Raw genomic sequence first — 16,043 nt, 5'->3', positions numbered from 1 at the left:
AAGTGCAGCCGTGGCCTCAGGTGATCGGATTTCCATCATTAGCTTTGCACAACTGTCAAACATGTCATTTTCTTTTTGTTTGATATATACATATAAACACTGTCTAACTTTCTTTGAGATGCATTTTGACAACAACAGTTGATTCTGGAGTTCTTGTCTTCGATCGTCCAGTTTTAGTCACCGTGCAGATGTAGATGTCGTTTCCTTAAAGTTGGATTTTTAATTTAAAATATATCTGAGATCTATTTTTGAAGGCCTTCAGAGAGCTCTTGAGATACTGCCATGATATTATTGCCTTACTTGCAGAGAGAGAATGAGATAGAACATTACCACACCTTAAATGTCATAAAATTAACCCTTAGAACACAGTGTGTCGGCTGCTTTTTTGCCATTACTTTGTTAAAACATACAGTTTATACAGAGTTTATAAGAATGTGCAGAATGAGTCTTTTATATCCTTTTTTTCAGCACAACCTTGGCAATCTGAGGAAAAATTGATTTCATTTTCACCAACTTTATAAACACACCTGAGCAAAAAGGACTCAAAATGTTTAAAATCAGATTAAATTTGGAAATACGTCACAGTTCAACTTCACTGATCTCGTTTTTATGAACAAAAAGAAAAGAAAAACACTGATTTGTGTGACTTCTGCGCAACTATTGCTACTTTGTATCACAACTAAAACACAAAACTGCTAAAAAACACATTGTTTAAAGCCTGAATATGTGACATTGTGTAAATGTATCACACATATTTGGTATGTTGAAAAAACCCCAAAAACAAGCAGAATAATCAAGTAAAACATTTGCCCCAAAACTTTGAAATAACTGTGTCTCAATTATCTAAAGTAGATTGTTTCTAGAAGACACACACACACATACACATACACACACACGCGCGCACACACACACACACACACACACACACACACAGATTTATTCCCTCTGCTGAATATACCCAGCGCTGAGGCAGCCATACATCAGACTAATTGGCCTGGTCATAGGCCAACATATACTATGTCACGGCGCTCTGACAACGACAAAATAGAGTAGATTAAACAAATAAGACGACTAAACTAAATGAACACATGAGCTACGGCTCTATTTCCTCTCGCTGACACCACAGCACATTTTTATCACCTGCCATACATTACAGTCTCTGAAATACTCTTTATACGTCCGTCTGAGTCGTGATGTGAATGAATCGTCTCAGCTCCGTGTTCCACATAGACTGTGATTAAAAAAAATAATTATTTTTTTTATAGTATTCCTGGAAAAATCCCTCACATGTGCTGTGCTTTAGTGTCTATTTTAATCTGAACGGGAACATAAATGTTTACCGGTGTTATAAATCAAAAGAGAAGTCGACTCACATTCACAAAGGCTTCAGCAGTGATGCCCCCTGGTGGCTAATGTCCCACACCCCAGGCTTCACTGCAGACTGTGTCCATTTTATATCGATTTCTTCCCTGCAGTTGTTTTCTTACTTTCGCAAAATGCTCACGAGCAACAATCGTGGAAAGAGTCGAGGTTTTCCTTAACGACACTAATGACAGAGTGAAAGTGAAAGTAAGTGTTTTGAGTTTTCAAAGTCAGCAGCTTTTTGAAACTTCTGTTTTATGTGCACTAAAGTGCCGGGTAACAGTGATGTGGATGTCGCCACAAGTTCTCCACTGTGCTGCTGTGTCTCTTCCCTGCCATCTACTTTCAGACTGAGGACAATTCTCTGGGTATAAGTGTGGTCGTCTTCCATGCAGAACCCCTGCTGTGTTCATAGACGTGGGTCCTCACACAAAGCAAAGCCTTTGTGAATACAACAGAAGCTGGAGTTCCTCTTTAAAGGCATTTGAGTGGATAAACTCCGACTTCTCCAATCGTGAGACGTAAAACCAAAGGAAAATAGGACAAAAAGGCATTGACGTATTTGAACTGTCAACAGCGCTGTGGTTACAGGTGTGCAATTATGCAGATGCTACACAAACGGCGTGCACGCTTCATTTGTTATGAATACACTATTCATGGCGTTTCTCCTCCATATGGACGCTTCCTCTGCTTCCACTGTTTCTGGCTACAATGTTTATGAACGTCTTTAAACAACAGCTCTGTTACGATGACAACAATGCCACAACACAGCGGCCGGATATAAAACACGGCGCAGACCACTGGTGCTGATTTATGGGCCGTGATGGAGTACACTGCGAGGCTTTGATTACGCTTCAGTTGCAGAATGTTCAAGTCGTCTAATTCAAGCCAAGCAGTCACGTGACGTCTGCCGCCGAAACGCAGGCACCCTTGAAGAAGGGAACCTGTAATTCACGCCACAGGTAGCGGTCGGGGAAAATACGACGACCGCAGCTCCCAACACTTTGACGGCCCAGACGGAATTAGGGAGCGAGACATGCTTGTTAATGGAAGAACTCTCCTCCAGTCCACCCTCTGTCCTTTAACCGTCACATCCTCTCCTCCCGAGTGTCTTAAAGCTGTAGGGCGTAACTTTTAAATTCAAACAAATGTCTGTGACATTCAAACCGCTGTCACATGACTTCATCCAACGCTGAGTAAACCCATCGACTCCACACAACTCTTTGACTTGTTTTATGTAAAGACAGAGGTAGCAGCCATATTGTCTAAGGCATTGGTTCTCAAAGTGCGGCCCGTGGGCCAATGGCGGCCCGCAGAATCATTTCTGTTGGCCCGCAATGAATTACAGTTGATAGTTTTAATCCAGGAGCTACTAAGCTTGTTAAATGTTTATTGGACATTACTGGATACAGACCAAAAAGTGTAAACAAAAATACTGGGTATTTACCTGGTTTCTATATGGTGAATTTTAGTGTATTATTGGGTTATAAGCTGGTAATAAGCAGGTAGCTACAGCCCCCAATTACTAGCTATTTACCCAGTAAATATATGGTAACAGAAATGTGTTACTTGGTATTAACCTGTAATTAGAAGGTAAGAACAATGGCCAAAATACTGGGTAATTACCCAGTAAATTATAAAGCGTTATTATGTTAACGCTTATATTACTTAACGCTAAACTGTAGAACTGCAATCTGGAAGTAACTACAAATGAGATTTCTTTCTGTTTTTTTTCTTTGGCGGCCCTCGGTCCAATGTTGGGTTCCTAAATTGGCCTCAGGTATCAAAACTTTGAGAACCCCTGGTCTAAGGGTAAAGTTTGGAGTATGAAATAAAAATGACAATGCTTCCGCAGATCAGATAGTTTTGCGTTTTCAGATGAAGGACACGGCACACAATAATGTTACGAAAAACAAAAAAACCAAGTTACGCACTTCTACTTTAAGTCTATATAAGTGCTGGGCATGTTAGCGGTGCTAACGTTAACGCATGACGCATTTCCACGAAGACCGACCGGAAAAAGACGCGCGTGTCGTCATGTTTACGTGACTCCCGATTTGTTAATATTAGTCTCTAAAGTAACGCAGTTTTTTGTGCCGCGGCACTGGAGTCCAGGCACCGTTTGCCAGTTAGCTCCGTTAGCTCCTTTAGCCCCATTAGCGCTCCTACAGTCAAACTGTAGCGGTCTGTTTATTAAACAGAAAGAGCAGTGTTAAAAATAACCAGCGTACCTGTGTAGAGACTCATTTAAACAATCGGGAGTCACGTAAACATGACGTCACGCTTTTTCCGGTCAGTCGTCTTGGAAACGCCTCATACGTTAACGTTGACGCCGTTAACTTGCCCAGCACTCGTCTATATATTTGCTCTCTAGATGCGTGTGTCATACATGTAGACGTTCCAATGAAATAAAAGATTTAGACTTAATTTGATGATTTTACCTGCTTTGTCTCAGATTTATAAATAAAAATATGTGTCAGTTTAATTAGCTTCAGGGCCAATTACGTGTTGAAATGAAAGTGTGCAAAGACGTAAAGGTGCGCTTCATTCACACACCTACTGGGGGAAGAGCTGCGGTGTAAATCCCATGTTCATATTTGAATAAAGACATGAATAAATGTGATGTGAGTCCCAGTTTCCTATGTTATATACTGTACACAGCATCCTACTGATATTCTCCCCCCAGTTGTTTATTTTTAACACACTTTACACACTGTGTGTGAAACATGCGTTCTCCTCTCATACAGCCGGTACAGTGCAGGATTCAGTGTTGCATGCACACAGCTCACAGGGCCACGAGGACAGTGCTACAGCCCATCAACCTCACAGCGCGACACATATCATTAAAGCTTAGCGCTGCCGTCAGAGCTCGCAAAACATCCCGTTTGACTGACTTTGTCTCCTCAGGAAGTGTCGAAGTATCTATAGGGCAAGTTCTTTATATGTATTTACTGCATTTATATTTTAATCTATTGACTAAAGCATGATTTTGATCAAGTTAACAAAATGTCCCATTCATAGTCCCCTTTACCGTCCAATGGCTATTATATTAATAGTCTAGTTGATACTTATACATGTCTATATAGTATATATTGCTACTATGAGAGTGGAATAATGTACGTTCTGTGTCCGTTTCTAGGTTAGGCTGACTGGAAAAACTTGTGGTCGTAGTTGAGAAAATAGAATATAAAATAGAGAATATAAAACATAGTTAACTGAGATATTGTTCAGCATTGCATGAAATGTCCACACACACACACAGTCCAGTCAAGGCTCCAGGCCACCATTTAAAAGTGGATACATTGGTTTTTAAAGAAATAGGACATTTAAGGAGATCATCGAGAGCAGAGAAACCCGACAGTTCACACGATGAACAAGCCTCAGCGAGGAGAGAGATCTGACAGAACCAGCCTCAAAGATGAGCGGCCGTCTGCCTAGACAGGTTGGGGTGAAAGAAAAAATGGGGGAGGTGATGTTTTCAATCCATGAAAACTGGGCTAAGATACTTATTTAGACAAGAACAGCCTCTAAAACACAAAACTAGTTATTCAGATAGTTGGATATTATTTATTTAATAGGCGTGAACTTTGCACATTTAGGGTATAAAACTCTATATTATCCATAATAATTAGTTTAGCCAGTCTCACCTGACATAGGTGTAAAGGTGGGTTAAACAAACATTCACTCTCACATTCACATCTATGGTCAATATGCATGTGGCAGAGAACATGCACATTACATGACTGGGATTCAAACTGGTGAACCTTCTTGCTGTGAGGCAACGATGCTAGCCCCAAAGTGAAGTGAAATACTAAATCATTGCACGGTGTATTTTTGAACGATTTCCTTCAGAGCAAACACATTGAACTGCTCAGAGAGAATGTTCACATGACTTTTCTGGTGTGGTGAAGTGGCCTAAACTCTTATTCTCAATCCCATTTCCATTTACTTTCACATATTCTGTGCCCTGGTGCCAGATCACAGTATTACTTGTAGCCACATGACAAAGCCCAATATTATGCGATTCTGCAACCCTACCATCTCTGGGAAAAGAAAAAAGAAGCCTCTCTCAGCCCCAATGGCAAAACACAAAATGACTAAAGAAAACGGCAGAAGGAGCTGAAGGCAGCAGCCTATTTCCAGACCAAATGGGTGACTGAGTGCAACACTTCTCCACTGAGTGCAGAGAAAAGCCTCAGTGTGTCATGACACCTTTGTCGGGATAAAAATGTGCCATTTTCTCACTCGGGCAGCTGAGCTGAGCCAATTCTATATGATGAACCAGGGATCTGAGTCTCAGCTTCACAGATAACTGCGACATGTATGTTTATTCACCACAAAATGCTGTGTGACATATTTACAGTTATAGGATTAAATTGAACTAACACAGGGAATGACATATTTTTTTACAACCCTAATTTAAATGGAAAATCTATGGTCTAATTAAAATTACCTGCAGGTCGAAATGAAAAACAGAGCAAATATATCCTGTTTAATTTAAAATATTCTGAGAAAATACAATTTTAAACCTTCGGGTAAACGGTTATAAAAACACAAGTGAGCATGCAAAGTAAGAGTGAGGCCTTCGTAATATTACACAGATGAATCCACACAGCTCACAAACAAGGATTATGTTTTGCATTCTGATGAACAAAAATAAGAGATAATATATGTTGTGATTTGGCCCTTTTTTGAGTATTTCATGTTAGAATTGACATGATCTGTCTTCAAAGGTGAAGCATAAATTAAAACCGATAAAAAACTCTAGGGCTTAACGATTTTATCTAAATATCTTATTTTCACTGAAATTGTGATTGCAATATGATTCGTGACCACTAGTGGTGTCAATATAAGGAATATGTGTTGTTTACCATTACAGAACTTAAAGAAATAAATATTCTCATTTTCATTTGAATAACACATTTAAAATGATGACTGTGTGATATTTGTGCAGATCTGTGCAGTCTGTAGAATATGATGATGATGATATGTCAAACAAACAAATGTAGCCATACACACATAAATAACCCCTTCTTTAACATTATCAGACTGTCCTAGAATTTGCAGATTGTTTAAATTTAATAGAAATAAAAAAAGACGATGGGAAAGGTGAGTAATCTTGAGCCTCTGTGGCGGCCATTTTACAGCAGGTAGTCTGCAAACTTTAACTGAAAAGAGCGAGTAATAATCCAGTGGCGAATGAGGCCGAACAAAGCGTCTCCCTCCACTTGTTGGACGTTAATTAAAGGGACCGTTAGCCTTTAAAACGGCTCCTGCAATCCCACTTCAAAACAGTGGTGGATAAGTTTGCGACAAAAAGTTAGAAACAGAAACGAGGAGCTGCACTTAGTGCTGGCGTCACACTGTGTTCATGCACACACACACACGCACACACACAAAGGTCTGCTACGCTATTATTCTGAGGACACTGCATTCATGTAAAGGCCTAAAGAAAGTGTTAGCCATGACCCTTAGAACACAAGGCTTTTTTCCATTATTATGGTTAAACGTTTATAATGTATACAGAGGTTATAAGAGTGTGCACTATAGAGTGTCTTATATCCTTTTTTTCAACACAACCTATAGACAATCTGATGAAAAAAGGACTCTAAATGCTTAAAATCAGATTGAATTTGTGAAATGTGTCACAGTTCAAAGTTCACCTGAGTCATTTTTATGAAAAAAAAAGAAAAGATATACCTCTTAAGAAATAATTTTAATGAATTTTTGAATTTCAGGAAATGATCTATTTGCCTGATGCACTGACTTTCTTGACAGAAACAAAAAGTATCTCGGAATGACTTGAAATTCACCATCATAATAGTTGGTATCGCCCTGAACAAAGATCCGTTGAAAATATTTGCAAACCTCTTAAGGAATAATTTTAATGAATTTTTGAAATTCAGGAAATGAGCCATTTGCCCTGATGCACTTTGACAGTGAGCTGACTTTCTTCACAAAAACAAAAAGTATCTCGGAATGACTTGAAATTTACCATCATAACAGTCAGCATCGCCCTGAACAAGGATCAGCTGAAAATATTTGCAAACCTCTTAAGGAATAATTTTAATGAATTTTTGAATTTCAGGAAATGAGCCAATTGACCTGATGCACTTTGAGAGTGAGCTGACTTTCTTCACAAAAACAAAAAGTATCTCAGAATGATTTGAATTTTTGAAATTCAGAACGGTCTATTTTTTCATATGTATACATACATATGTATATATACAGTATTGTGCAGGTTTTGCAGATCACAGCAGGTACAGATGCATGCTGGGAGTTCACACAGGGAAAAGCAGGTGTGCAGACCCACAGTGTGACTCAGTTGCCTGGGAGTTATTGGGAATGATAATGTCACAGAGAGACGGCATCACACTGTGTTACGGCGGTCAGTGCTGCACTGAACACGTTCCAGCGCTAACGCTAACATTTTTAATGTCGTGCCATGTCTTTGCACCACACACACACACACACACACACACAGGGCATCTAAATGTGATTCAAACGCCCGTCACGATGACTGAAGTCTCCGGGCGACGTGACTTGTTTTTCCCGCTGCATTTACGAGACTCGACTGGTTGGCGAGTCGAGACACATCCTGTATGCAGCCAAATGATATTAATAAAAGAAAGGCACTGTGTGTGTAGTGACTGATAGTGAATTGCAAAAAGGTGACAGGCTCACAAATTTGTAAACAGTTTTCTGTGGCATGAACATTGCTATGCATTAAACATCCTCACCTCGTCTCTGCACTCTGGTCCTTCCCTTTTGCATGTAAGTGAAATGAAACTTCACAGTGTAAATCCAGCATGAAAAGCAACCTGCATGTTTCCCACAGGATGAATTCTGATAATCTTGGTCACTTATTTCGATCCAACTGCACATCAGTATTCACATAGAACATCTCAGTATCTACTCGACATTCCTACATTATTTTTCCATCCAAACTAACACCAGCTCTTTATCATATCACTGCTTTAAAGCGCAATCATCACACGGAATTCTCTGCTGTCGGAAAAAACAGACGGAGCCTCAGTTTCAGCGTGTCAACTTAAGTTTAACCGGTCGCAGGAAACAAGGAAAGGGAATTGGCCTTGGCAAAAAGAACGAGAAGCAAATGGAGCATGGTGGTCTCGATCATTTAGAGCCATTACAGCGAGGAGCGGCGGCAGCATCTGTTCAACCGTCGCGTTGCAACACCGTGTTATTATGAGTGAAGTGAGGTCTCGGTGCCACACAGCTGAGGACATGACGAAGGGGGGGGGGGGAGTCTACCCTCTGAAATATTCACCGCCACCAGACATGAAACCTACACTGAGGGATTAAATGTAAAGTAGTCCGTCTCCCTGTGTGATCTGGTCTGGAATCAAATCTGTAGTCCAAAGAAAACCAAAGAAAAAATGGTTTCTTCAAAAAAAAAAAAAAAAGTTTCTCGGAATGACTTGAAATTTACCATCATAATAGTCGTCATCACCCTGAACAAGGATCTGTTGAAAATATTTGCAAATCACTTAAGAAATAATTTTAATGAATTTTTGAATTTCAGTAAATTAACCATTTGCCCTGATGCACTTTGACAGTGAACTGACTTTCTTCTAAAAAAAAAAAAAGTATCTCGGAATGATTTGAAATTTACCGTCGTCATAGTCGGCATCGCCCTGAACAAGGATCCGTTAAAAATATTTGCAAATCTTTTAAGGAATAATTTTAATGAATTTTTGAATTTCAGGAAATGAGCCATTTGCCCTGATGCACTTTGACAGTGAGCTGACTTTCTTCAAAAAAAAACAAAGTATCTCGAAATGACTTGAAATTAACCATCATAATAGTCGGCATCGCCTTGAACAAGGATATGTTAAAAATATTTGCAAACCTCTTAGGGAATAATTTTAATTAATTTTTGAAAATTAAGGAAAAGAGCCATTTGCCCTGACGCACTTTGACAGTGAGCTGACTTTCTTCAATAACCTTTCTTCAACAATGATGAGGCTGCTTCTTTAAGGCAAATTGAAAATAAAATCTGGCACTCCTCGTTCTCCTGCTGTGAACTCACATGGTATATACAATATTAATATGTAATGTTCACACATGTAGGCGCAGAAACCCTCTTACGCTGCACTAAAGCAGAGTGAGCTTCACACGCGATGAAAACGCAACCATGAAATTACATAATAGACACCACTCAAGGACATAAGTGGCCTTTACGATTAAAATACTTAGTATTTGGTTCTTTACAGAGTATTATCTTAACTTTGGACTATCCCTGAATGAATCTTAATACTGGATTGTGTCGTGGTGCTGCTCCAGTGCACTCTCATACTCTCCTGGGAGCAGAACATAAAGATCTCTGACTTAAACATATGGGAAGTGAGCGGTTGAGAGTCTGCCGCTTGTCAGCCGACAGTTAAAGCCACGAGATATGCATGCAGAACACACCCAGGACCCAATCTCTGCTGCACTGATTTCAGCTCTGGCACATTCAATTCTGACAATTCCCGCAGATCTAACATTACAGCTGGCACCGCTCATGAATCACTCATGCCGAGATAAAACAGATAAATGCATCCTGCTTTAGCTGAGACGAAGAGACACATAGAGGGAGTGGGAGGGAGATGAGGATCAGGATGTGGTGTTGAAAGATAAGATGGCTGCCTTGAATAATGGAAACAATAGAGCACCATTACACATATGTCTAAGCACTTCCCAACCTGTATAAATGTGATATACAGTAGTTGGGAGGGATTGGACAATAACAAACCGCCCACCTGAAAGGAAAACAGATGGATTTACCGTCCATTCTGTAACTTCATTTGCTAGTTAATTGAATCAGCATAGTAGCTGCAGGGAAAATTGAATGAAATAGGCCAAAGAAAGAGGCGTCTCGGACGGGATTAAAATGAGGCTCTGGCGATAAAAGCCTTAATGAAATTTACATCAGCCATGTTTTCAAATTAGTGAGGATTCTTCCTGAGATAATCCAGGATTTCTTTGGTCACGTCGTCAAAGATAATTTGATAGCTGCGGACATGTTTTTTTGTTTGTTTACGTCAATTTTAATTTGAACATTTTGCCACAAGACGGACTCTTTAATGAGCTTTAAGATTGTCCAATATATGGGCCGACCCCCCCCCCCCCCCCCACATCTGACTGTCGTCTCCGTAGAGGATTGATAATAACCCAGCAACAATCCACGTAATGTGATTTTGTCCTCTATTCTAAACCTCGCCAAGTCTTCAAATCATCTGCACTGTACAACGCGACATGGTGCAAATTTGATCTCGCCTTCATCAGACTGGGCTGGCACATCTGCAAACACACACACGCAGGCACACACACACACACACACACACACACAGTCATGGCTGAGTCTGTGATCCTGGCTTTGTATCAGCTGAGATTCTGTCAACAAAGTGACAGTAAAACTGTAAAACTATTACTCAATGTTTTGTTTATCTTTACACAGACAAGTTTTGGAGGTTCAGTTTGAAATCCTGCAAACACTGTGTTGACATTAGAGCTGCAACTAACGATTATTTTCGTAATCGATTAATCTGTCGATTATTTTCTCGATTAATCGATGAATCGTTTGGTCCATAAAATGTCAGAAAATGTTAAAAAAAACGTTGATCAGTGTTTGTCAAACCTGGAAATGACGATGATCTTGAATGTCTTGTTTTGTCCACAAACCAAAATGATTCAATTTTAATGATTTCTTTGTTATGTGGAGCAAAGACTAAGAAAATATTCACATTTAAGAAGCTGAAACAATCAGAAATCTTGTTTTAATCATGAAAAAAGCTTCAAACCGATTAATCAATTATCAAAATAGTTGGCGATTAATTCAGTAATAGATTAATAATCGATTCATCGATTAATTGTTTCAGCTCTAGTTGACATCACATAGTGGTTATCACTAGTCTTTAGAGCTGCAACTAACCATTATTTTCATCATCCTTTAATCTGTCGATTATTTATCGATTATTTTAATAATCGTTTGGTCCATAAAATGTCAGAAAACGTTAAAAAACGTCAATCAGTGTTAGTCAAACCTGAAAAGGATGATGTTCTCAAACGTCTTGTTTTGTCCACAAACCAAAATGATTCACTTTTTAAAAATTATTTATTTGTTATATAGAGCAAAGAAACCAGAAAATATTCACATTTAAGAAGCTAAAAGAATCAGAAATCTTGTTTAAATAATGAAAAAAAGCTTTAAACCGAGTAATCGATGATCAGAAAACGTTGACGATTCATTTAGTAATCTATCAGGTAGTTCTTTCAGCCCTACACTCTTAGAAATAAGGGTTCCAAAAGGGTTCTTCTACAAGGGCGGAAGTTGGTAACACTAATGGTTCCTTTAAAACCCCTTTCCTGAATAAAGGGTTTTAAAAGGGTTCTTGGTAACACTAAGGGTTCTCCTATGAGGACAAGCCGAAGAACCTTATATGGTCCTACATAGTACTTTTATTTCTAAAAGTGTAGCCTTTGCAGCAAGAAGACCCGGGATCAGAACAAAGGTCTTTCTGCATGGAGTTTGCATGTTCTCCTCGTGTTAGAATGCACGATAAAGCTGCCGTTTCATACGTTTTACACTTTTATTTTTTCAGCGTAACAGTCGAGGCTTCATGGTTAAGTGCTCCTCACTGATTGCAGTATAGAAACCACCTGGAGTCACTGTCCCTCTGACTTTAATTAGTTCAGCACGAGCACTTGGCTGCAGGTGCTGCTCATATTGATTCAGCGTCGGGGCAAACATAGAGTAGCAGGACAAATAATGATAAAACACTGAGTAGCCGGTAGAATAATAGCTGCATTTAGAGAGCAAGAAACTTTGAATAGTCCAATCTTCAGGGTCAGTGATTTTATCTATTTTCAACCAGATCAACAAAGAATTGTAATATAATTGCTGGATTTATGATGATACCCTCTGTACCCTCCCTCTCTCTTCACGCCTGTAAAGACAGTGTATTACACTGTGCAGGAGGATCAACCTTGAAGCACAATCTCACCCTTGAAAATGTCCCAGTTTTCCCAAGCAAGTAATTTCAACAAAGTACCAGTCTCTTGTTCTTGAAATAAAGACATTATAATTGCTATTCCAGAAGATCAAACTGCCTCTTAAATCCTTACATGCAACAATGCTTTCCTTTTCTCTTTTTACTCTCTCTCTGTCTGAGGCGGCGTCTCTGTGTTTAGAAAGGAAACACTTCTTCTTCTTCTTTGCTGCATAAACACTCCAGAAGTGATGATAGTTTCAATGGGACAAATTAAAGGCATTCTTCTTTGTGGAGGGATGAAACAAACACCCGGCTAATTCTATTGTGAGGAGAAATAAGGGTTTGTTGTCAGCAGCGCTGCATTTGAGGTGGCAATTTGATTAGGAAGCTGTGCTTAGCAGAAACCAGTGTAATGTTAATACCGGTTTTGATTACAACAAATGCACGGTCACAGGCACTGAGCAGGAATCAGTCTTGCATTACATCCTCTTATTGCTCTTTGTAGCCTGGTTCTCCACATGAGACAAGGCTCTGTGTGAAGTGACAGCAGGAACACAAGCTCTGTAACCACAGGCTGTAACAACAGCACGGCCATTTTGAATTCTTTACTACATTAAATTACACCTTTAGCAGACTACGGAGCAATTCTGAGGAACAAATCTGAAGTTTCTCTGAGAAAAACTCAGTTTAATCTTAGAATTATGACTTTTTTTCCTTAGAATTCAGACTTTAATCTTACAATTCATACTTTTCTTTAATCTCAGAATTATGACCTTTTCTTTAATCTCAGATTTCCAACTTTAATCTCATAATTCAGACTTTTTTCCTCAGAACTCTGACTTAAATCTCAGAATTCTGAATTTTTCTTTAATCTCAGAATTCAGACTTTAATATCAGAATTCCGACTTTAATCTCAGAATTCAGACTTTTTCTTTAATCTCAGAATTCTGAATGTAATATCAGACTTTAATCTCAGCAATCAGACTTAAATCTCAGAATTCTGAACGTAATCTCAGAATTCTGACTTTAATCTCAGAATTCTGACTTTAATCTCAGAATTCTGACTTTTTTATTTTTAATCCTAGAATTAATTTATTTACATTTTACATTTGGCCCTCATACTCTTCCGTAGCACACAGTATTAACAGTTAAAAACAAATACAAATACAAATATCTGCCCTCTAACACAACAACGCAGCATCTGTTTGATGTGTAATGGTTTCAGAGAGATCCGAGGCAGTGGCAGCTAAAGGTAAAAGCTGTGACTGAAAGTGAAATCCATTAACATTGCTCATTTATTTGACATTTGCTTTCTGCAAAATGAATTCCTGCTCTGCCTCAGCCTGTTAATCTGCCCGAGCCTTTTTCCTCGACAGAGGGAAGCACTGATTTATGTTCCCGCGCCTCACCTCACACTGTCATTCATTTCTGTCACTTACTTCATCAGCGCTCATTCGTAGACTGTCAGACGGGCTCCACTCACCCCCCCCCACACACACACACACACACTCCCTCCTTGTTACACCAATGAATTCAGGAAAAGGTTTACCAAACTGTTACCTGCTCCTGTTGTTTAAAACATACACGTTTTTATTGTAAGTGCAGCCACCAGACACTTCATCTACGACGCAGGGCGGCAGAAAAAGACGGGAGGTGAAGCTGTTTCCCAGAGACAATCACAATCTGCCACCATCACACACTGCTCTGCGCTTTCTGGTGCTATTCCGAGACTCCTAATGCTAACGACAGTATGATGAAATACCCTCACTGGCCATTTAATTAGGTACACACAGAACACTGAACAAACTGTTGCTGCGTCAGTATTTTTTCAGTTTTATTATATATTTGTTGTCCTCAGTGCACCTCTCTCTTCAAAATAAAGGTCACTGACTGCGTGTTACCTTGTATCTCGACGTCGGAACTCAGATTTAGCGCACATTTTTCAACATTATGTCAACACTAATTCTCATGGCCATAATTATTCAAATTGACATGGGAGGAATATTTATCCTTGATTTAGTAAAACAGTTTAATATCTGTGCTCATATTTAAGGCATATATTTATAATCCCACAGTGTGTACTGTATGTGTGTGTATAGTGTCTATGTTTAAACTAGTATATCCTTATATTCTGGGTTTATTCATATCATATTAGTCCTTATGGGTTTCTTCATTGCTACTTGGTTTTTATATTATTGTTCCTTGTATTTGTGTGTTAAAATGGCCGAAGTGGTCTTCTGCTGCTGTAGCCAATCTACTTTAAAGTGGACCTAGACCGGAAGTTCCAATTAACGCTGTTTTTTAGTGTGTATCTGCGTCATTACCTTGTTTATGAAGCCCTGAAGGTTCTAAACAAACAGTTCAGCCACTGCTGAGAACGCTGTGTTTTATTGTAATCTCGGGCTCAGTGAGATCTCTGAAAAAACCCGGTCCGGTTACGTAAACACCGGTTCTCCGCAACAGTAGATCGTCCTGCTCCGGGCACTAGTCCGGGCACATCCGGTTGCGTACATTGAACCGCAGAAGAAGAATAACGTCCGTTGTGGAGGTGTTTCACGAGCGACAGTGTCTTCTGACTCTGGGTCTGACTCCGGGTCAAAGGTCGTCAAAGGGACTGCGGCGGGGAGTCGTGAAGAAGCTTTTTTTAAACACTGTTAAAACAATGTTTTGATAATGAGTAGCAGTGCATCCACCGTTCCAGAGGGGGGAGCTGTGCTTCTGAGAGCGGGTGTGCTGAATATACTGGCCAATCACAAGACTCTATCTTCTGGGTGTGAGAGATGAGTCTGAAATCTTGCGGCTGGGAAACAGCGTCAGTAGACCTCCATAACTAACATATACTGTATGTGCAACAGGACCAGTCTATGTGAGCTTTAAGGTTTGACATGGTGTGAATTCAGCAAAGTTCTTCTGTATTACTTCTGTATTAAAGAGTGGTTATTTGAGTAAATGTTGTTTCTCTATCATTTCAAACCAGTGCGGTCATCACCATGCCACGTTCAAACACTTAAATCACATCTTTCAAGGTTGTTTTGACTATGTCTTCATGGCCAAATGATTAGATATGATTAGATATGTGTGTTAACAATATCTGGCCGCTGAGTGTACTTTAAGACTGTATATATCAGTGGAGTTCATGTGTCTCTTGCTTTGGAAAGCCCGTGGGTGCCGTGCGCCTCTTCAAATGTCAGAAGGAAAAAGGGCTTTAACACAAGTGCTATTCTCTGCTATTTATCTCCTCCACACTGAGCTCCTGCAGGACGAGCATCAACATCACAAAGCTCGACTCATGCAGGCTCATTTCTAACGCTCCTGCGGGACGCCGCTGAGTGAAAGATTACGTTTAAGGCGCATGGCGCGGAGAGCGATGTGATCTAATCTGCCGTGTTCAAAACTCTGCATGAACAATGTTGTCTGTGTCTTGAGCTCATACTTTGTTTGTGTCTAAACGCAATTTTCTGCATTTTCTATTCAAGACCACACTTAACATGGTTTAGGGCACAGGCTTCGGTCCTTCACTGGTGTAGAAAGTATGATTTAGTGTTTGAGTAATCTCCTTGCTGGGCTCCGGCAAAATATTGGACACTGGACAAATACATTTTGCCAAAGTCAGGAAAGAAAGTGGTTCTGGCATCGGTGAGAGTTTTCGTTTTCTAAGGACTGCCAACTACGAGCAAAAAACTA

General features: G+C 39.7%; 1 protein-coding gene across 2 annotated transcripts in view; it reads right to left on the bottom strand.

The window, feature by feature from the left end:
- The window catches only part of edil3a (EGF-like repeats and discoidin I-like domains 3a), a 163,799-nt gene that overhangs the window by 29,184 nt on the left and 118,572 nt on the right, over window positions 1–16,043 (bottom strand). The window lies entirely within an intron of this gene.

This window comes from Microchirus variegatus (assembly GCF_963457635.1).
Source record: "Microchirus variegatus genome assembly, chromosome: 17".
In the NCBI taxonomy this organism is placed as follows: Eukaryota; Metazoa; Chordata; class Actinopteri; order Pleuronectiformes; family Soleidae; genus Microchirus; species Microchirus variegatus.
This window is presented reverse-complemented; position numbering and strand designations above follow the sequence as displayed.